The sequence below is a fragment of the Lactuca serriola genome, chromosome 7, assembly GCF_051521515.1.
Source record: "Lactuca serriola cultivar US96UC23 chromosome 7, Lser_US96UC23_V15, whole genome shotgun sequence".
Taxonomy (NCBI): Eukaryota; Viridiplantae; Streptophyta; class Magnoliopsida; order Asterales; family Asteraceae; genus Lactuca; species Lactuca serriola.
Genome location: NC_136414.1, coordinates 187,180,860 through 187,204,377, shown reverse-complemented (window position 1 = coordinate 187,204,377; position 23,518 = coordinate 187,180,860). Strand labels below are relative to the sequence as shown.

Below are 23,518 nucleotides of genomic sequence, written 5' to 3'. Positions count from 1 at the left end.
TATAGCGTTTGAGATATCTGTAAAGAATCATATTTACAATATCATTAAACATATAATTCTAATGATTGCAGAGCATAAAATGTCTTAATAAGAAAAAGATTGAAAGTCTACCTTTGCACGAATGGAAATTGGAAGATCGCGAAGAACAGAGGAATCGGTGTAGTTGCTCAATTATATTGCAGGTCCTATATTGTCCTATATTGCAGTAATAGAAAGCAAAAGGCAAACATGTATGAAGCTATAACATGTCTAGTATCTATAGATGATAACACTCACAGAAAATTAAAAGAAAGCACTGAAATATTACATGAATCTATTTCTCTAGCATAAATGCCTCCTTCTCCTGAAGCACATGAAGCTGCTTCTTCTCTGGCGAATAGTGGGCGGCGAGCAGCGCTAGTGGTGGTCGGAGATAAACAATGTAGTTGTATGTAATCAGAGACGAACCAGGACTAAAAGGAGACGATAGCAGTGGACCACCGTCACTCGCCAGAGGAGGCAGAGTTTTCGCTCACCGGAGCTCGTAGATTTGGCATCGCCACTCACCGGAGCTCTGAAATCTGGCCTCACCACTCACCGACACTTATAGATCTATCTACAGCGCTCGTAGGAGCTCGTGATCAAGCCTAGCATATCATCGGTGGTCTTATGGTCATCGTTGGTGGTGGCGATTAGCGACATAAGTCCACAGATCTCGAGATGCAAAAGGATAATGCTAGCGGTTGATTTGGTGCATACGGAGTAAAACTAACATATCGGGATGGGTACTTATCATTGTGAATGTTAAATATATTTTTCGGATTCACCGACTGAAATTAGATTCACATTGTGTACTTGACGAAAAAAAATATTTATCGAATTTGATATAATTGGAAAAAGGATAAAAATTTATAAATTTCTATATTTTTAGTTTTTTTTATAAAAATTAAGTTTTAAAAATTGAAAAAAAGATTGGTTCCTTGGTTAATTATGGTTCTCTATTGATGTAACACCCCAAAGTTTGGTAAGCCAAGAAAAAGAAAGAAAACCTCAAGTTAAGGGGAGACTCGGCGAGTCCATGGAGGGACTCGGCGAGTCCAAGCGGGATCCGGGTTGAGGTGTAAGCGACCGACTCGGCGAGTCGGCCAAGGAGACTCGACGAGTTGGGTCTGAGCGAGGAAAACCCTAAATCCGGGACTTGGAGCCTATTTAAGCGTCTCATTCTCCTTCCTAGGGTTCCTTTACTGCCTCTCTACCCCAGAACACCAAACCCTAGCCGCCATATCCGTTTTTGAGCTAGATCTTGCCTTGAAGAGTGCACTAAAGCTTGGAGAAGGAAGAAAGGCCTTGGAGGTGCAAGAAGGGACTGTAGATCCGGGATTGAGAAGACATTTCAGACCAATTAGAGGTAATAAGTTGTTGCTTGGACTCCTTGGCACCTAGATCTATTCTTATGTGTGAGTTTTGGACATTTTTGTTATGATATGTAACCCTTTCGAGTTGGAGGTCCAGATATGAGGTTGCTACCTCAGATCCATGCTTGTTTTGGTCTTGAATCCCCTAAAGTATAAGCCCTTGGTATGTTGAAGAAGTATGTTTGCCATAAACCCTAGTTTAGTGTGTTTTGATCCTAGATCTCTTAATCTACATGTAAAGTTTGCCACTTTACGTGGGGGATAGGCCTTAGAAGTATGGATCTATGAGTTGGAAGCTCTGTTTGGCTCGAAAAGCCACTGCATGGATTGAGGACTGAATAGACTCAGCGAGTCCTTCGAGTGGACTCGGCGAGTAGCTTGAAGATGAGGAGGAACTCGACGATTGGGATGAACAGCTCGTCGAGTCGAATGAAGTTAGGCATGGACTCGGCGAGTTGGAAGAACAACTCGACGAGTTGGTTGAAGATTGTCTTGGACTCGGCGAGTCTGTTCTTGGACTCGGCGAGTCAGGTCGCGAAACCCCAAACTCTTCGAGTTGAAACTCGAATCAGTGAGTCGGGTGGAGACTCAGCGAGTTGGACAGGTCAGGACTTGGGAATAGTTGACTCGGCGAGTCATGGACTGACTCGGCAAGTCGAGTCGCGAATAGAAAGACCCTGAGCATTTGAACTCGGCGAGTTATTAGGTGGACTCAGCAAGTAGGGTTGACCTGGAAGGTTGACTTTGACCAGGATTTTGACCTTGACTAGAGTTGACCTAGTTGACCTTCGGAGGTCAATTGGACTAAGTGTTATATGGTTATTGGTAGCTTGAGGAGCTAGTGGAGCAGCAGCTCGGAGTCAGAGGTCAAGTAGCAGTCAGAAGGATTAGCAGCATCAGTTCAGCAGACTCAGGTGAGTATCCTTCCAGTAGGAACGGGTCTAAGGCCACAATGTCGGCCCGTTCAGTTAGCAGTAGTTTTCGGACTTCGGTCTGATGCAGTAGTTAGTATGTTTGATGCCTTCGTGGCTCAGACAGGATTTATGTGTTATGTGTTCTGAGCAACAGCCCGATGTAGTATGCAGTATATGTGAGGATGCTAGTTGTTATGTTATACTATGCTGTGTTCAGTCAGTGAGCTTCGAACTTCGGTCTGATAGAGGGGACAAGGTCCCAGACAGTTAGCTTCGGACTTCGGTCCGATGGAGGGGACAAGGTCCCAGTCAGTTAGCTTCGGACTTCGGTCCGATGGAGGGGACAAGGTCCCAGTCAGTTAGCTTCGGACTTCGGTCCGATGGAGGGGACAAGGTCCCAGTCAGTTAGCTTCGGACTTCGGTCCGATGGAGGGGACAAGGTCCCAGTCAGTTAGCTTCGGACTTCGGTCCGATGGAGGGGACAAGGTCCCAGTTAGTTAGCTTCGGACTTCGGTCTGATGGAGGGGACAAGGTCCCAGTCAGTTAGCTTTGGACTTCGGTCCGATGTAGGGGACAAGGTCCCAGACAGTCAGCTTCGGACTTCGGTCCGATGGAGGGGGCAAGGCCCCAGTATGTGCTTTATATGTTATTGCATGGTATGTGGTAGATTGGGGGAGCTCACTAAGCTTCGTGCTTACGGTTTTCAGTTTTGGTTTCAGGTACTCGGTTTTCAAAAGAGGAGCTCGGGAAGATTGCAGTGCACACACCATAGTCAGTTAGCCTGGGAATGTTTGACTCTGATAATGAAATTATGTTTGAATTATACTCGAGAAACTATGTTATGACTTATGATACAGTTTTTATAAATATGATTTTAGTAATGTTTTTAAAGAAATTTTTGGGTCGTATTTTTGGGTCGTTACAATTGAACCTCACCCTATATATATATATATATATATATATATATATATATACATATATATATATATATATAGCATGGTTGTAGAAATCGGGATTAATCGTGGATTAATCGTTTGGCGTTCTCCAACCGTCGATGATAAGCACATTAATCGGAAATTTAAGATTAATTGGGTTTAGCGGGTTTAATCGGTCAACAAAAGTCAACAAAAGTCAAAAAAGTAAAAAAAAAAGTCAAAAGAATTAAAAAAATTCAAAAACCCAACTTTTCTTTTTACTCCGAAATTTTCAAATTTTCAAATATTATACATAAATGTTCGTATTTTCGTATTTCTAAATTTTCAAATTATACTTTTTCTTATTTTATAATTTTGAAGTACTTGTTTTTCTTAAGATATATTAATATTTAATTAATTTTAATATTTTATTAATAATCTATGGTCTCCGATTAATACTCGATTAATCCTTACTAATACTGATTAATCCATTAACACTAGTCGACCGTCAAGCAACCGTCAAGCGATTTTTACAACTTTGATATATATATATATATATATATATATATATATATATATATATATATATATATATATATATATATATTGAAAGAACCTCTTTCATACACTACACGTTATTACTCCAAAATATGCTACATGCATATTTATAAACAATATTTTACATTGATAATGCGATTACAAACTTCTGGATACAAACCGACTATTAAAAAGTGTTATATATATATATATATATATATATATATGTATATATATATATATATATATATATATATATATATATATTACATAAGTACCCAGGATACTATAGTTTTATATATGCATGAGTACTAAATATAATAGTTTCAAACTATTCAAAATCTTCTATCAGTATATAACTATACTGGTTATTTATCGCCTGCAATTATTAAACAATGAGATGGATAAACGATGACGCTTAGTGAGTTCAATAATAGATACAATATAACATTATGTCATATATATACATCAATATGGAAGAAGCAAGGAGGAACAACAAAGGCATATGTGAAATCAATGACTTGGTTCAAAGATATACAATCGATATGACATAACAATTTCAATAAAGCTTCGGCCCAAATGGCACAGAAGACATACAATTTCTGATTAAACATTTTGGTAGATTTCAGGCTTGCAGCCTTTTCTAACCTTCTGCCAATGCCATAGAATAGAAGTCATTCTCTTACGGAGACATGCTCTTCATGGCCAGGGGCTACATACCAATACCAACGTGCATCTAAGTCTTTTCATTGATCACATGGTCAAATGTATAACTTTGCTATCAAAATAGCACGAAATAATAACATGGGAAAATAACCTGGAATAATAATACTGAAAAACACATAGCACATATAACACATAACATACAATTGTTCCTATATATTGAACTCACCGTGAATTAACCGGTGGTTAAAATAGTAATTTGGGCAACACTTCGTTCCTATAAATAAGTTTCTTCGATGAAAACCAAGAAATAGATTGAAAACCGTGTCTTGCAAGGTTTGAGATTCAAACCGAAAAGATAAATTTCTCAGGCTCTTCGGGCACATCGGAACGTATTTCAGGTGTTGGATATGATCTTAGGGCTGCGAGGGAAGTTGAAATGAAAGAAATATTAATTTAGGGGTGAAATGGGCAAAATTCCAACAAAAACCGGGAGGGTTCGCACCCTCCCTTATATAGTGCGAGGCTCGGATCCGGAGGAAAGGGGAGAAGGGCACGTGTCGGCCTCAGATTGGTCCAACGCTTCGGATGACTCACCTGCTTCGGACACGGGGCGGCTCGTAAGGGAAGGGTGACGTGGCTCGCTTCGGACGCCTCCACGGATGCGACACACATCGGATTTCGGCTGGACCACGCATCGGATGAGTCATCGGGTCGGACACGAGGCGAGCAGAGAGCGAGAGTGACATGGGCGAACCTGAGCCGTGCGAAATTTCTTGGATTTCGGGATTTTCTCGAATTTTGTGTCCCAAACTTCTAAAATCCATAATTTTCGCATACGAGCTCTGTTTTTGACGTTCTTTATATGTACGCGTAGGCGAGAATATACTCTACAAATTTCGTTTAGACTTCATCGGCTAATTTTAAAATTATTTTTTAATATTATTATTTTTAATAGACCGGGACAGGAAAATCCGTTAAAAATTCATAACTTCTTCATTCGATGTCCGTTTTTGTCTGTCTTTTTACCGTTGTACTAATATTGACGACACCTTCGATTCTCATTTGGGTTGTTTTGGCTACATATCGGTCGATTTTTATTTCAAGTTTTTAGCTGTCTACTAGTATTCTGAAACTTAGAAAAATCATAACTTCCTCATACGAAGTCAGATTTGGACATTCTTTTTATGGAAATTCTCTGGTTAACGAATACTACGACTTTCATTTAGATCACTAAGGCCCTGTTTGTTTACCACTTAATACCTCTTAATAAGAGTTAGATCTGAATCTGTAAGATTAAGAGCGTTTGTTTACCACTTAATATAGCATCTTAATCTGAAAAACACCACTTACCGAATCAGATCTAAAACCTCATCTGAAAAAAAAGAGACGCTTCTATCCCTAACCAAAACCCACACATCCTTTTCTTTCTCGCTTTTTTTTTCTGCTCGCTCTCTACCTTCGTTATCTACAAGAGACCGCTCCTCCCCATTGTATCTCTCCGGCCGTCACCACCCTGCCTCACCTCCGGCGCTACCGTCCTTCAGCGATAAAGCAGGTTCGTGCTTCATTCTTCAGGAATCGCTATTTCTCCTCTTTCTTCTCTTGTTTATTATTTTTTTTTTTGCTGAAATCTATATTAATGAAGAGCATTGTGCTTTTTCTTTTGTTTTTTCTGATATCTTGTTGATTTGTTACTGTAAGTGAAGCGTTTTAATTGTTTGGTAAAATATATGTTGAAAAATATTAGAAAAAATGTGTTGATTTCTTGCTGGAAAAGAAAATAGGTGCTGATTTATGAAATATACCTGTTGATTTGTTGATTTCTGCAGATATGTGTTGATTTGCTGAAATAATACTCTAAAAAATGTGATGATTTCTTACTGGAAAAGCTAATAGGTGCTGATTTCTGAAATAGATGTGCTGATTTATGCAATATATGTGTTGATTTGTTGAAAGTACTCTATTATAAAACAGGTGTTGATTTCGGCATTTACTAGAAATGTGCTATTTTTGCTTAATTTTGTGCTGATTTATGCAATATATGTGTTGATTTGTTGAAAGTACTCTATAAAACAAGTGTTGATTTCTGCATTTACTAGAAATGTGCTATTTTTGCTTAATTTTGTGTTGTTTTGCTGCTTTTTGTGTTGTTTTGCTGAATTTAGTGTTGTGTTGCTCAAAAAAATGCTATTATTTACTGAAAATGTGCTATGTAATATGTTTAACTGAAAATATGTGCTGAATTTTGTTGGAGAGATGCATTTGATGAATTATTGGACTTCTTAAGTTGCAAAGATGAGATATTTGGCAGAGAAAACAAAAGAAATTGGATGAACTTAAGATGGAAAAGAAGTTAAAAGATAAGAAGGTATGTGTATGCAAAAAAAGTTTGTTGAATATAATAAAAATATTCTATAGAATGATTTCATGGATTTGAAAATATTTATGTTTGACTTGTATTTGTGTTTAATTTTGATTTATGGTTAACCTAGATTTTATTTTTTTATAATTATTCAAGAAGTTTATTCGGTTATTTTATAAATAAAAACGTTGAATTCAGCAAAAAATAACATAGAAGGGTAAAATGGTCATTTGTATCATTCAACACTGCAATTCAGATTCTCCAACCAAACAACATTTAAAATTTCAGATCTTAAAAATTCAGACCCTCTTAGAAATTCAGACCTCTTAAAAATTCAGATACTGCCAAACAGCCCCTAAGGCTAAAAAGTAGTTTATTGAAAACTCACTTTTTTACGCTGAATAGTGTTTGTCGGTTTTGTCGCGAATCTTCGATTGGTCATAACTTCTTCGTTATAACTCAGATTTCGATGAGGTTTTTGCCTAAATGCTTCTAATGAAATTATCTACAATTTTCAATAATAAAATTTTACTTATTTCAAATTTTATGTTTTCGTTAAATTTCAATATTTAACCTTTGATTAGAATCTCATAAGACTTCCAATATTTTCCGAGTGATTCTAAACATAGTTTTACTTCAAATTTAGTGAAAACTATCCGTTAGAACTCAACATTCATAATTATATAATATTATTCACTTTTAAAATTACAAAACACGATTTCAAAACGTGTTTGTTATAAATACCTCATCCTTTTGAGGATTTCGTCCCCGAAATTACATCGATTAAAATAAATGGGGATATTTTGCTCTTATCTCATTATTATTTTCCAAAGTATAATTTGGGCCTCGATGGTGCTTCCACTTGACAAGCACCAACTCCACTTCTTTATTACGCAATTCAGTCGTTCTTTCGTTACAATCTTTTCAGGTTCTTCTACATATCTTAACTTATTATCCAATTTCACCTCGGATAACGGGACCGTTTCGTCATAAATTCTCAAGCATTTGCACAGATAACTCACATGAAACACATCATGAATACCTGCCAAATCTCCAGGAAATTCCAAGTGGTATGCTTGTTTACCAATTCTCTGGATGATTTTGAAATGACCAACAAATCTAGGACTTAATTTTTCTTTCTTTCCAAATCGCATAAGGCATTTCCATGGGGATACCTTTAGTATTACGAAATTAACCACCTGAAATTCTATTGGTCATCTCCTCTTTTCTGCATATGACTTTTGTCGATCCTAGACCGCTTTCATTCTTTCTCTTACAATTTGAATCTTATCAGTAGTGTCTTGAATCATTTCAGGGCCTCCAAGGATTTTTTGTCTTAAATCACACAAACATAATGGAGTACGGCATTTACGTCCATATAATGCTTCATATGGTGGCATTTTGATTGATGTGTGGTAATTGTTATTGTACGAAAATTCGAAAAGAGGTAAGTACTTGTCCCGGTTACCACCGAACTCTAAGATACATGTGTGAAGCATATCTTCTACTGTTTGGATTGTTCTCTCTGCCTGACCATCTATCTAGGGATGATAAGTTGTGCTGAGAGCAACTCGAGATCCCAATTCACGTTGCATACTCGCCCAAAAGTGAGAAGTGAAGTGAGTGTCACGATCGGAAATAATCTTTAGTGACATACCATGTCTCGCAACAATTTCATCCAAGTATACTTGTGCGTACTTCTCCATTAGATCCGTTTCACGCATGGCAAGAGAATGTGAGCTTTTAGTCAGGCGGTCAACAATTACCCAAACGCGATCATGCTGTCTAGCAGTCTTTGGCAATTTGGTAATAAAATCCATAGACAGTTCTTCCCATTTCCGTATGGGAACACTAAGACTTTCTGGAATTCCATAAGGCTTTTGGTGTTCTGTTTTGACTTGTAAGCATATCAAACATTCCTGTACGTATTTTCCAATGTCTCTCTTTAATCCAGGCCACCAATAGTCAGCCTGTACATCATAATACATTTTACATGTACCGGGATGTATTGACAGCTTAGACTTTTGAGCTTCATCTAAAATCTTCTGTCTTAACCCGCCAATCTTTGGAATCCACAGTCGATTCTTAAATACTTTTAATCCTCGGGGATCATCAAGTAAAGCATCAATATAATATACCATCTCTTCTTTCTTCACATTTTCTGGCTTTAAAGCCTCTACTTGCCATTTCTTTAGTTTATCAAGAATAGTGAACTTCACTGTAGTGTGAATAATAGTATAACACATACTATTACGATAAACTTTTCAGCTAAGAGCATCAGTAACTACATTGGCTTTTCCAGGATGATACAAGATTTCACAGTCGTAGTCTTTGATCGGCTCCATGGCTTGTTGTTGTCTCATATTCAAAGTTTGTTGACTAAATATATACTTGAGACTTTTGTGGTCAGTAAACAATTAGCATTTCGTACCAAATAGATAATGTCTCCATAGTTTTAGGGCGAATACTACTATAGTGAGTTCAAGGTCATGAGTGGGATAATTCTTTTCATAATCTTTCAGTTGTCTTAAGGCATAGGCTATCACTTTACCACGTTGCATCAACACACAACCAAGTCCCAACCTAAAAGCATCGCTATATACGGAGAAATCATTATCACCTTCGGGAAGTGATAAGATCGGAGCACGAGTCAAGAGATCTTTTAAAGTTGATAAAGCTTTTTCTTGGGATTCACCCCATTCAAACTTTGCTTCCTTTCGTGTAAGAGGTACAACTATACATGAGAAATCTTTAATGAATCTCCGGTAATACCCCGCGAGACCCAAGAAACTGCAAATTTCAGAAGCATTACGAGGCACTCCCCAATTCTGAATGGCTTTGATTTTGATAGGATCTACGGATATACCGTCACCAGAAATCACATGTCCGGCAAATTGAACTTGGCGAAGCCAAAATTCAGATTTCGAGAACTTAGCGTATAATTTCTCCTTTCGAAGAAATTCTAATATTTCACGAATATGAACGGCATGATCAGATTCAGACTTTGAGTAAATTAGAATATCATCAATGAATACGATGACAGATTTATCGAGCATTGGACGACATACTCGATTCATCATATCCATGAATACAACAGGAGCATTTGTCAGAACGAACGACATGACAAGGAATTCAAATTTCCCATAACGAGTATGGAAAGCAGTCTTCGGTACATCCTATTCTTGTACCTTTAACTGATGATAGCCAGATCTCAAATCAATCTTCAAGAAATAGCTAACACCCTAAAGTTGATCAAACAGATCGTCAATGCGAGGTAGTGGATACTTGTTCTTGATGGTCACCTTATTCAGCTCACGATCTCACGGTAATCAATACACATTCGCATTGATCCGTCCTTCTTCTTGAGAAACAATACTGGAGTACCCCAAGGAGAGGTACTTGGTCGAATAAAGCCTTTGTCAAGTAATTCCTGCAGTTGGATCATCATTTCCTTCATCTCAGCTGGTGCAAGACGATAAGGAGTCTTTGCAATCAGAGCAACACCAGGCACAAGGTCGATTCGAAATTCTACTTGCCTGTCCGGAGGAAGTCTAGGCAAATCATCGGGGAAAACATCAGGATATTCTTTAACAACGGGAACATCATTTACAGTTTTCGTCTCTTATTTTGAGATATCAACTGTGTAAGCTAGATAGATAGGACATCCCTTCGATATAAATTTACGAGCTTTCAGGAAATATATTATTTTTAAGATTTTGAGTCTTTCTTCTCCGTAGACATAAACAGGATCTTCCCCTTTGATGGGAATGCATGCCATCTTTCTGTAGCACAAGAGTTCTACGTGGTTCTTTGACAACCAATCCATGCTGAGAATAATATCAAAGTTGGGCAAGGAAATAGGGATCAGATTGGCAAGAAAATTATAGCCTTCAATTTCTATGACACAATCCCTATAGATTTTATCAGCAAGTAATGATATATTTCCCGCAGTATCTATGTGAAATGGTTGCGCGAGTGCATAGCAAGAAATTTGAAAAAATGCGCAAATTCATGAGATACAAAAGAATCTGAGGCACCAGAATCAAATAAGATGTGAGCAGGTCTAGAGTTGACAAGAAATGTACCTGTCACAATGTTCAGGTCCTCACGTTCCTCCTCTGTTGTAATCTGGAATGCACGATCTTTAGCTTTTGGCACCTCCTCCTTTTTAGTTGGACTACCCTTTGGTTGTTGTACAGAAGCTTGACTTCCCGCCATTTAACTAGAAAGAGTAGGGCAGTAACACTTCTTGTGGACAGTAATACCACATGCATAGCAAGTAACATCTTTTATCGGGAAAGCTGGCTTTATGTGGCCTATTTCTCCACATCCATAATAGACAATTGATTCCTTGTCTATTTTGCATTGACCCAGATGATTCCTTCCACAAACGCGGCGATTGCATAGAAAAAGATTATGATCGACCGCGACCTCAAAAAGCACTTTGAGATTGCACCCTTGAATTTGAGTCTGGTCGAATAGATCGAGTTGATGGAATAGAGGAAACAGGAGTAGTTCAATCAATACATGGATGCTTTGAAACAAAAAGAGTGGCACCACATATCTCCAAGTCATGCTCGCACTTTCGAGCATACTCAACAGCTTTATCAAATGATAGAATATCCCGATTGATCACAAAATCGCGGATTTCATATCGTAATCCTTCCATGAATAACTGAATTTTATCGTCTTCAGTTGGAATATATTTTGTAGCAAACTGTGCTCTTTGATTGAACTGAGTTTCATACTCATTCACCATCTTCTTCTTGTTTGATCTCGAGTATTCTTTCTCAAATCTTCTCGTCATATCTAGAGGAAAATACTTTCCTAACAAAAAAGTTTTAAACATTTCCCAGGATAAATTCTCCTGGTCATACTCGTTGAGAGCTTCATACGTTGCTTCCCACCAGACTAATGTTTCTCCGATGAGCATTCCAGAAGTACAATTTGCCTTGTCTTCATTATCCACATGAGAGATACGAAATACATTCTCTGTGTTCTGAATCCAAGTAAGAACAACTATAGGAATAAGGACACCAGCAAACTCTGTAGCACCACTGCTCTTAAAAGTTTTGAAAGAGGGATGTCTCTCCTTCTCTCCCAAAGATTATCCAACGTCTTTCTCTTTGCCTTTATTATTATCCTTCTTGTGTTCTTCGAGAGTCTGTCAAATAACACCCGTGAGTTTACCCAGGAGTCGCTCCTCTCGAGGGGATACTGGAGTATCTCCTTCATTAGGATGAGGATCTCCACCAACTTCTGGTGTATGACTACTTACTTGTTCAACCATTGCTCTGAAAATTTGGAGTAATATAACCTAATACTTCACTTAAGTCTTTCCTATGGTTTGTATCCCTATACTTATAAAGAATCAGTTCATATGTTGAACTTCCAATAGTTTACATCTAAATACCAATCTGTGATATTTAGTTCACTTAAACTACTGCTCTGATACCATGATTGAAAGTACCCCCTTTCATACACTACACATTATTACTCCAAAACATGCTACATGCATATTTATAAACAATATTTTACATTGATAATGCGATTACAAACTTCTGGATACAAACCGACTATTACAAAGTGTTATATATATTACATAACTAACCAGGATACTATAGTTTTATATACACATGAGCACTAAATATAATAGTTTCAAACTATTCAAAATCTTCTATCAGTATATAAGTATACTGGTTATTTATCGCCTGCAATTATTAAACATTGAGAGGGGTAAGCGATGATGCTTAGTGAGTTCAATAATAGATACAATATAACGTTATGCCATATATATATATATATATATATATATATATATATATATATATATATATATATATATATAAATATGGCAGAAGCAAGGAGGAACAAAAAAGGCATATGTGAAATCATGTGACAAGTTTTCCATAACAATCAATGACTTGGTTCAAAGATATACAATCGATAAGACATAACAATTTTAATACTTGATATACATCAATAAAGCTTCGGCCCAAATGACACAGAAGACATACAGTTTCTGATTAAACATTTTGGTAGATTTCAGGCTTTCAGACCTGTCTAACCTTCTGCCAATGCCATAGAATAGAAGTCATTCTCTTACGGAGACATGCTCTACATGGCTAGAGGCTACACACCAATACCAATGTGAATCTAAGTCATTTCACTGATAACATGGTCAAAGGTATAACTTTTCGATCAAAATAGCACGAAATAATAACACAGGAAAATAACCCGGAATAATAATACTGAAAAACACATAGCACATATAACACATAACATACAATTGTTCCTATATATTGAACTCACTGTGAATTAATCGGGGGTTAAAGTAGTAATTTAGGCAGCACTTCGTTCCTATAAATAAGTTTCTTCGATGAAGATTTATTGAAAACCGGGTCTTGCAAGGGTTGCACTTCAAACCGAAAAGATAAATTTCTCAGGCTCTTCGGGCACTTCAGAACGTATTTCGGGTGTTGGATACGATTCTGGGGCTTCGGGGGAAGTTGAAATGAAAGAAATATTAATTTAGAGGTGAAAATGGGCAAAATTCCAACAAAAACCGGGAGGGTTCGCACCCTCCGTGATATAGTGCGAGGCTCGGATCCGGAGAAAAAGGGAGAAGGGCACGCGTCGACCTCGGATTGGTCCAACTCTTCGGATGACTAACTTGCTTCGGACACGGGGTGACTCGCAAGGGAAAGGCGACGTGGCTCGCTTCGGACGCCTCCACGGATGTGACACGCGTCGGATTTCGGCTGGACCACGCATCGGATGAGTCATCGGGTCGGACACGAGGCGAGCAGCGAGCGAGGATGACATGGCCGAACCTGAGCCATGCGAAATTTCTCGGATTTCGAGATTTACTTTAATTTTGTGTCCCAAACTTCTAAAATCCACAACTTTCGCATACAAGCTCCGTTTTTTACGTTCTTTATATGCACGCGTAGGTGAGAATATACTCCACAACTTTCGTTTAGACTTCGTCGGCTAATTTTGATTTATTTTTTTAATATTATTTTTTAATAGACCGGGACAGGAAAATCCGTTAAAAATTCATAACTTCTTCATCCGATGTTTGTTTTTGTCTGTCTTTTTACCGTTGTACTACTATTGACGAGACCTTCGATTCTCGTTTAGGTTGTTTCGGCTAAATAACGCTCGATTTTTATTTAGAGTTTTTAGCTGTCTACTGCTATTCCGAAACTTAGAAAAATCATAATTTTCCTCATTTGAAGTCAGATTTGGACGTTTTTTTTATGGAAATTCTCGGTTCAAAGAATACTACGACTTTAGTTTAGATCACTAAGGCTAAAAAGTAGTTTATTGAAAACTCACTTTTTACCCTGAATAGTGTTTGCTGGTTTTGTCGTGAATCTTCGATTGGTCTTAACTTTTTCGTTATAACTCGGATTTCAATGAGGTTTCGCGTAAATGGTTCTAATGAAATTATCTACAACTCTCAATAATAAAATTTTACTTATTTCAAATTTATGTTTTCGTTAAATTTCAATATTTAACCTTTGATTGGAATCTCATAAGACTTCCAATATTTTCCAAGTGATTCTAAACATAGTTTTACTTCAAATCTATTAAAAACTATCCGTTAGAACTCAACATTCAAAATTATATAATATTTCATAATATTCTTCACTTTTAAAATTACAAACACGATTTTAAAACATGTATGTTATATATATATATATATATATATATATATATATATATATATATATATATATATATATATATATATATATATATATATAGGGTTAGGTTCATTTGAGACTACCTATATTTTGTGAGACCGTGAGACGCATTTTTTTATTTATTTTATTTTTTTTAGTTAATTCATGTTCCGAAAATAATATTTAAAAAAAGAATTTTTTTATTTTTCCATTTATTTTGCATTTTAAAATTATTTTTAGAATATGTACAGTGTAATATTCTATTTAGAATATTTCACGTATTTTTAAAAAAAAATAGAATTTTTTTTAATTTTTTTTTAATTTTTTTAGTTAATTCAAGTTCTGAAAATAATATTTAAAAAAAGAATTTTTAGATTTTTCCATTTATTTTGCATTTTAAAATTATTTTTTAGAATATGTCAGTGTAATATTCTATTTAGAATATTTCACGTATTTTTCAAAAAAAAAAACGGAATTTTTTTTATTTTTTTTTTATATTTTTTAGTTAATTCAAGTTCCGAAAATAATATTTAAAAAACGAATTTTTGGATTTTTCCATTTATTTTGCATTTTAAAATTATTTTTAGATTTGGTTTTACGGTCTCACAAAATTAGAATGGTCTCAAATGAACCTGAACATATATATATATATATATATATATATATATATATATATATATATATATATATATATATATATATATATATATATATATATATATATATATATATATATCTTAGATCTGGTGAAATTCCACCACTACCGCACTTCTCCGCCAGTCACAACCTCCACTGCCGGCGCTCCTCTTATTCACCGCAGTTTCCTTCCTCTAAAGTTCGGATCTAGACTAAAGATTATAGTGGATTTTATTTGCTATGAAGAGTAACTGTTAAATATTGCCATGTGATACTTTTACTAGGACTTAGAAAGTCAAACCTCATACATTCGAATTTTGAAATTTACATGAATCTCTTTTTGTTTTGAACAGGGAACAATTGCAAATGTCGTACTTACTGTATTGCTTTAATGTAGTTGAATTTATTTTGTCAATTCACAAACTTGATTTTTTTTTTGTTTTCGTTTGGCCTTGTAGAAGTCTGAATTGGACTGTTTGCAACCATAGTTTATCTATCTATAATCAGTTAAGAGTTATTTCCCTGAATCCCAAGTACTTAAGTGTAACATTTTTTTTTCATGATTTAGTTTCAGGCATCTTCTGATTTTAAACAGCCCCGCTACCATCACATGTCCCTGAGTAGTCCCTAGAACTTGTATCTTGTGGTGGCTGGAGGCTGTTTCTGGTGGTGAATTTGGCCGGAGAAATTGTTAGATCTTGCAATCAAGAGTAACTGTTAGATCTTGCCACCTGATACTTTTACTACGACTTAGAAAGAGAAAAGGCGACCAATGTTTAAGGTATTCATATGAACTTTTTAACCAGTAATGTAACTGATAGATTTTAGACTTCAATCGTTTATTAAATAAAAAACCTCGATCCAATTCTTTACAGTGACGTAATGGAAGAAAAGCATATCAACTGTCCATATTAGGAGCACAAGTTGCCTTGAATATAAGGTAATACTTTAACTTAATTTATTATTAATTTAAGGGATAATGTCATAAAAAGCCTTAAGTTTGGCAGAAAATGTCGGTTTTACCCTTCGACAGATTTTTGGTTCGTTTATACCGCAAATTTGTCATTTTTTTGTTGGTTTTGCCCTTGTTACCTGCAATAGCAGGTTTCCAGGTTATTATGAATTATTTTTTTGCAAAAAAACCCTTAAGTTTAAAAATATTTTGCAAAAAAACGCTTAAGATTATAAACATATAAAATATAAATATATATTCAAAATTTGATAAAACTAAATAGTTTTCTACTGAAATATATTTTTAGCTTTACATACGGTAACTTTTATATTTGTTTATATTTAAATTTTAAAAAACTTACCTAGTTTTAACAAAATTTGAATATATTTCTTAATTAATACTTCAACTTTTCAAAACAAAATTAAAAAACATTTGTTAGTTAATAAGTAATTATGCTAAAATAGTTATTATGAATAATATGGTATCATGTACATTCAATTAATTTTTTTAAAAGGTAAATAAAAATATTTTATATGTTTAAAAAGTTTGTATTTCAGAAATACTAACATATCGTATTTTTTATATGTTTAAATACATAATAATATTATCATATTTTTTTATAAAAATATTATAAACATGTTAAACATCAAAAATAAATATAAACATTTTAAACATATAAAATATAAATATATTTGTCTAATTTATTATATAAATATATTTATTTTTATATAAAATATGATAGTTTATTATTTCTGAAATTCAAACCTTTTAAACATATAAAATATTTTTATTTTTTTAAAAAAAAAAAATAATTGAATGTCACTAATGTCATATTATTATTAGCTAACAGACGTTTTTTAATGTTACTTTCAAAAGTTTAACTATTAATTAATAAATATTAAAATTTTGATAAAACTAGGTAACTTTTTTAAAATTTAAATATAAAAACTTTATATCAAACAAATATAAAATTTACCGTACATAAAGCTAAAAATATGTTTCAGTAGAAAACTATTTAGTTTTATAAAATTTTGAATATATATTTATATTTTATATGTTTATAATCTTAAGGGTTTTTTTGCAAAATATTTGTAAACTTAAAGGTTTTTTCGCAAAAAATAATTAATAATAACCTGGAAACCTGCTATTGCAGGTAACAAGGGCAAAACCGACAAAAAAATGACAAGTTTGTGGTATAAATGAACCAAAAATCTGCCGAAGAGTAAAACCGACATTTTCTGCCAAACTTAAGGTTTTTTATGACATATCCCTTTAATTTAATGGTCTTGATTTTGCAATCATGATAGGCTCATAGTTGTGCTTACAAATACTTTATTTTTTATTGGTTGGAATTGAGCATATGTAACAGATCAATGATTATTTTAATTTTAATGGACTTAGTCTATGATTATTTTAGTTTTAATGGAGTTATGCAATTGTGCTTCCATGTACTAGTTTACTTTACACTACAAAAAAAATGCTACTACAAAAAAAATGCTAATTAGTGACGAAAACAAAATGGTCACTGACAATAGGAGCTGTCAGTAAATGATTTAGCAACCAAACTTTTGGTCGTCACTTTTCGTCACTATAGGTCCGTCACAAAAATTGATTAGTGACCAAAATAAAAAGCGGTCACTAAATAGTGACCAAAATATACAATCACTAAATCTGTGACGATCCGATTCGTCACTAAATGTTGTCACTAATCAATGAAAGTCGTCACTATTTTATCTAATTAGTGACCATAAAAAATGGTAACTGTTTTGTCAAATTAGTGACCATAAAAAGTGGTCACTGATTTACCCAATTAGTGACCATAAAAAATGGTCACTATTTTCTCCAATTTATGATCATAAAAAGTCGTCACTAATTTTGTTTGCTATTTATTTGTATTTAACTCAATTAAGTAACAAGAATGGAACTTAATTCATTTATCAAAATATATCTTGTCAAATGATAAACATAAAATGTTCTCAAATTTAAACAAACTCACATAGTTTATTTTGATTGCAAAAACACATCATATTGAACATCTGTCAAATTATTAGTTTCAAGTAAGAACCTGAATATGTGAAACCAATCACATTATCTATACAAGATTTATAAATATTTTTGCAGACTGTCTCCTCTTTAGTATCTTCAGTAAGACAATAGTTAAATCTTCCAGCAACTCAACTTGATTACTGAAAGCATTAAGCTATATGAGATTAAAAAAAAGTCAACTGTCATTTAAGCAAATATGATATATTCCATCAAGTGGCTACTTCAAAGATAAATTACCTATGATTCTTGGAGTTGGTGGTTTTGGATCTGCTGGTGGCCTTCTTCTCATTACTATGTTCAAACCTATAATGTTGTAAATAGAAAAGAATGAAAGTAGGATGTTATAATAATCAAGTAATGGAAGTGCATTGATATTTATAGGATTTACAATGTTGTAACAGAATTGGTAAATTGAAATAGAAGTGAAAATATTAACCAAAAAGTAAATAAATGTCTGACTAACCTGTGATTGAAGCATCTCTTATAAACTGGGAAAATATGCAGCTATCCCACAGTCTGCAAGAATGATATTAGAAATGGTTAATTGAAAGAAATAACAGTGATTTGTTTATTATAGCATATCCTATTTTAATGAAATATACTCATTTATAGAAATACAAAGCAAGTTTATGTAGTAATTTCAAGGTATAAGGTGTTGATAAGATAAAAACTGAAAGTACAATGCTATAATTATATCAGGGGTGGTTTAGTAAATTGAACAGTTGATGTTACCTCGAGATATAAAAGAATATTTGAAATATTTAAGCCTATTCTTTCCATTCCGGTATCACCCTGCAAATAGTTTAAAGGTGTATGAAATGCCATAGTTGAGAAAATGATGGAATGGAAAGACAACAAGGGAATGGAATGAGTGATTACATCCGGTTATCATATTTGGCATGGTTAAAGGAATGAAATCATTCAGTTATCACGTACAACATTAACAACACCACTCTCTAGTTAAGAGCTTGCAACTTCTTTCTGTGACGAAATAGTTAAAACCATAATATTACAATAAAGAGAAAAAGAAAGAGAAAGAACATAAACTGCTTAAAAAGAACAAATATATACCAAAATTATATGAAGGGCAATAACTTGTAGCATAACAAGAGAGTTTTTTCAGTTTAAAAATATGTGAACAATGTAGTAAAAATGACATAACTTCCCCTGATTAAAGCCCAACAGAAAGTAAACAAATTCATAAAACAAAAAGGTCGTTTTATTACCAAATTTTGCAACAAATTATAGCTTTGAGTCAATACCATAGGTCTGCAACATATTATATATTGGTTTAAAGCAAGAAAATTCAAAACCAATATAAAAAAAATCCACCAAATTTATTTAATGCACTTTAAGTAATGAGAACTTAGCAAAGTTTTTTAAATCTATTGCAACTTTTTTTCTACTCGATTGGATCTTTAATGTTAACGCCCCGATTGTTAGGTATTAATATTATAGTTTAGACCTTCAAGTTTTAAGGTCTACTCGACGAGTAGATGCCCTGACTCGTCGAGTAGCAGCGTGTTTGGGCCACATCATTATATGACCGACTCGTCGAGTCAGAGAAGTGACTCGACGAGTAGGAGCTGGAAGAGGAAAACCTAATTTTCGGGGTTTTTCACCCTATTTAATGGATCATTAGCGCCCCCTCTGTCCCTTACCATCCCTTGAGAGCTAGAAAACCCTATTTTCGTGTGTGAGTTTGTCACACCCCCAAACCAAGGATGGCGGAAACGTCCGGGGGTGGAGGACTTCATGTATAGCATCATAACAACAATTGCAATAGTGATTTAAGCAAACACAACCAACATATATATAATTGAGAAAGTTACATCATTGTATGAATTACATGTTTCCAAATCAATTACAATATGTTGACAAAATGTGAAATGTTTGACGCCTTAACGTCCCATCCTCAAAAGCACTTGGTTACCAGTTTAGTGATTTCCTGAGAATACAAGTTGTTTGAAAAAGTGTCAACACAAAGGTTGGTGAGTTCATAAGCATCTGTAGACGGTTTATGAAAAGCTTTTTCTTGTAAAAGTAGTGTTTGTTCCAGAAAAATCCAATATTTTCCTTAAAATGTAAAAGTAGTCTTAAAACCCAAAGACCGAGGTGTACAAGTAATTTGTTATACTTATGATAAAATGATGCAAGTTTAAATCACTACTAGAAAACAGCCTTTTACGACGCTCATTGCGCGTCGTAAAAGGCTCAGACGACGCGCAAATGCGCGTCAAGGAAGGCCATGTCATAAAGAGAGACGACGCGCATTTACGACGCGCAATTACGATGCGCGTTTACGACACACAATGCGTATCAAGGAAGCCCCTGTCATAATGGAAGATGACACACATTCACGTGTCGTAACCTTACAACGTGCATGTTAATGACACACAATGTGTATCAAGAAAGCCCCTATCAAGAAAGGCCATGTCATAAATTAAGATGACACACATATTTGCGTATCATAATTTTAAATGTTTAAAAAAATATTATTTATAGATTTACTAATTTTCAAATTAAATTTGTATTAATGTGTCATAATAGAAAATTAAATATCATATACAAAAAATACAATCCATTATATAAAATTTAATGTCATACAAATAATCGTTCCATGAAAAGATAAAACAAATCAATAGTTGTAACAAAAATTTAATGTCATACATTGTTATTAAGGGGTTTTCCCTAACTATATAATCTGATACTACATCCCTAACTATATAACCTGATCCTTCATGTCATTGGTTTGCCACCTGGTGTACTACGTAACAATGTTGAACTTGGTGTCATGGGCGGCTGCCCACCGGGCTTGGCTGGAAAGTAATTACTTGCTGATAAGATAACAATGCTTTAATCCTAGACGAGTCAAGAATGCCTAAGAAAAAGAATCAACTAAACAAGCAAAATCTTGATTAGATTTTTGTTAGTGTAATAAGAAGGTACAACCCTTTAAAAGGTAGCTGGTATCCCAAGTGTGAGGTATGGAGGCCTGTGATCCATTGTCACCTAAAACAAAAAATTCTTGTTAGAAAAAAACTTCACCTTTATTTATTAGTTTTCCATCCACCACTGTAGGCATGCTTCAAATTCGTTAGATCAATGTTGTCTAAACTGTTAGACAACAATGAGTTTCCAAGTAATCCTAAAAATCAAAGTAATGCTTCAAACTCTTCTCAGTTTTGTTAGAAACAAACTTTCTGTGGAAGATCTTTATGCCAAATACATTGAATTCATGGGGGAGGGAAATATTTAACCCCAAGTGTTAGAAGGAAAAAATGACACCTTGTCAACAAGAAAGAAAATATGTCTATGTTGATTTCAATCTATCCCAATTTTCATTGATCAAACATTCAACTTTCATAGATTCAATTCAAATCAGAAATACACCTCAACAGCCAGATAACAAATAGATCCACCAGTGAAGCTAGTCCATCAGCAAAGCAAAATCCTAGATATAATTTGAGGAAATTCTGGTCTAATATGTTTAAAATTTCATAAGACCCAAATTCACTAATGAAAATGCAGATCCATATTGGTAAGTTATTATGCATTCCAACCTTGAGAAAAAGGTTAGGCAATATGTTGAAGATGTAGTTGCAAAACCATATTCCAGCAGAATGAGAACTGTAGGGAATATAACACCATTTCCAATAAACTGTTCTGAGCCTACAAAGATAGAACAATGTTAAACATAGTTCATTAAAGATGTAAAATACTTCCAATAAACTGTTCTAGGCCTACAAAAAAAGGCTTCTACATACAGATACTACTGATGTAATTACTTACAATATACCTTGGAAAATGCATGTAAAATGTGAGTTTGGAGACTTACCAAAGATGTAAAAGAGAATGATTACATATAAGGAAGGGACTAAGAATCTTATGATGTCCCATATATGTGTTGACACCCAAAAAGACAATATAGATACCTGAGTATTAGTAATGATAACCAGTTAATGGTCAAACTGTGAAGCATTTATTGGTTATACATTGTTGTGTTAACAAAAGAAAAGCATAAAGAAAACAAACAAGTTTGCTTACCCCACTAATCAGTTGTTGATGTTTCACTTTTACTTCATGCTCCTATATAAGACATGCATTACGTTAAAATACAAGAAAAATATTCCCATTAACTAATTGTTTACAGGAAACCCAAATTAGTTTACCCAAAATGACCACTAAGTTATAAATCTTTGATCAAGAAATTCTTGTGTATTGCATAAAATGTTTATTGTTGGATTAACTGAGGGGCGTTAAAATAATTGGGTCAATTATGTGAAAAAGACAACTAGAGAGTGGCATACCTTCACAATAGGAACAACAAATGAAGCACGAATGAAATCACTATTTAAATACACAACAATAGTTACAGAGAATGCATCCAGGTCCTACAAGATCATACAAATCACTATTTAAATACACACTACATATAAAGGTGTCAATATTTTGATTGTATGTTATCCTAGAAAAATTTATAAGATATGAGTATAAGTAGAAGAATAATTGGAAGTATATGTATACTTGATGTTGCAGGTGTTGACTTTCTGTCATTGGCATTGGATGATTACGTGTTTGTATGGTCATATTCTCATTATGTGTAGCAAGCCTAAGAATTACAACATTCATTAAATTGACAAAGGTTGGAGCAGCATGCTGACAAGTGTTGTTGGGAAGAACCGAATACCCTATAATACCATCATCATTCTGAGGATCCATCATAATGGCCCCATATCTTGAGTCATAAGATTCATTGAAGCTGGACATCAATAGCATCTTACAATACCTTACTAGGATCAGGAAATGTGTATGTGCTTTCTTTAAACTTTTGAATTCAACACCCTTCTATATATTGTGAAACCTGTTTAGCAATAGGCAATGAAAGATCAAAAGGAATAGGACCACCACCACCTTCACCGCTAAGTAGAGGATTAAAGTTGAAAGTTGTGAAGGTTATGGAGGGTTGATCAGGATGTGCCAACCTGAAGCAACAGATCAAAAGAGCCCAATTAAGCAACCTTACAAGCTCATGTTGTAAAATTTAAGTAAAATCTGAGAAATTACTTTGCTCACACATGTTGCTGATGAAATATGTCTGTGGATATACATAATTAACTTTACATTCCTATTTATTTCAATATATATATATATATATATATATATATATATATATATATATATATATATATATATATATATATCCTAGAAGGGGTAATTCCGTAAAAGACAAGTAATCAGTTCGTTTTTCTGTTGAGGGCAAATCTGGTATTTACGTTTTTGTGCATACATTATGTTTTTTTAGTACATATACACAAAAAAAAAAAAAAATTTAAACCAAAGAAACAAAAATCAAAACGTATGTATATTATTAAACAAGAAACAAAAGCAAAAAAAATGAAATTT

The 23,518-nt window shown here is 34.2% G+C and overlaps 1 long non-coding RNA gene across 1 annotated transcript; it reads left to right on the top strand.

Annotated features, from left to right (window-relative positions):
* The first annotated feature begins 15,271 nt into the window (after nucleotides 1-15,271).
* Nucleotides 15,272-23,226, top strand: LOC145063116 (uncharacterized). Its single transcript, XR_013687844.1, has 3 exons — nucleotides 15,272-15,895; nucleotides 15,990-16,054; nucleotides 22,652-23,226. It is a non-coding gene; the product is annotated as an uncharacterized LOC145063116 (long non-coding RNA).
* The last annotated feature ends 292 nt before the right edge of the window (nucleotides 23,227-23,518 follow it).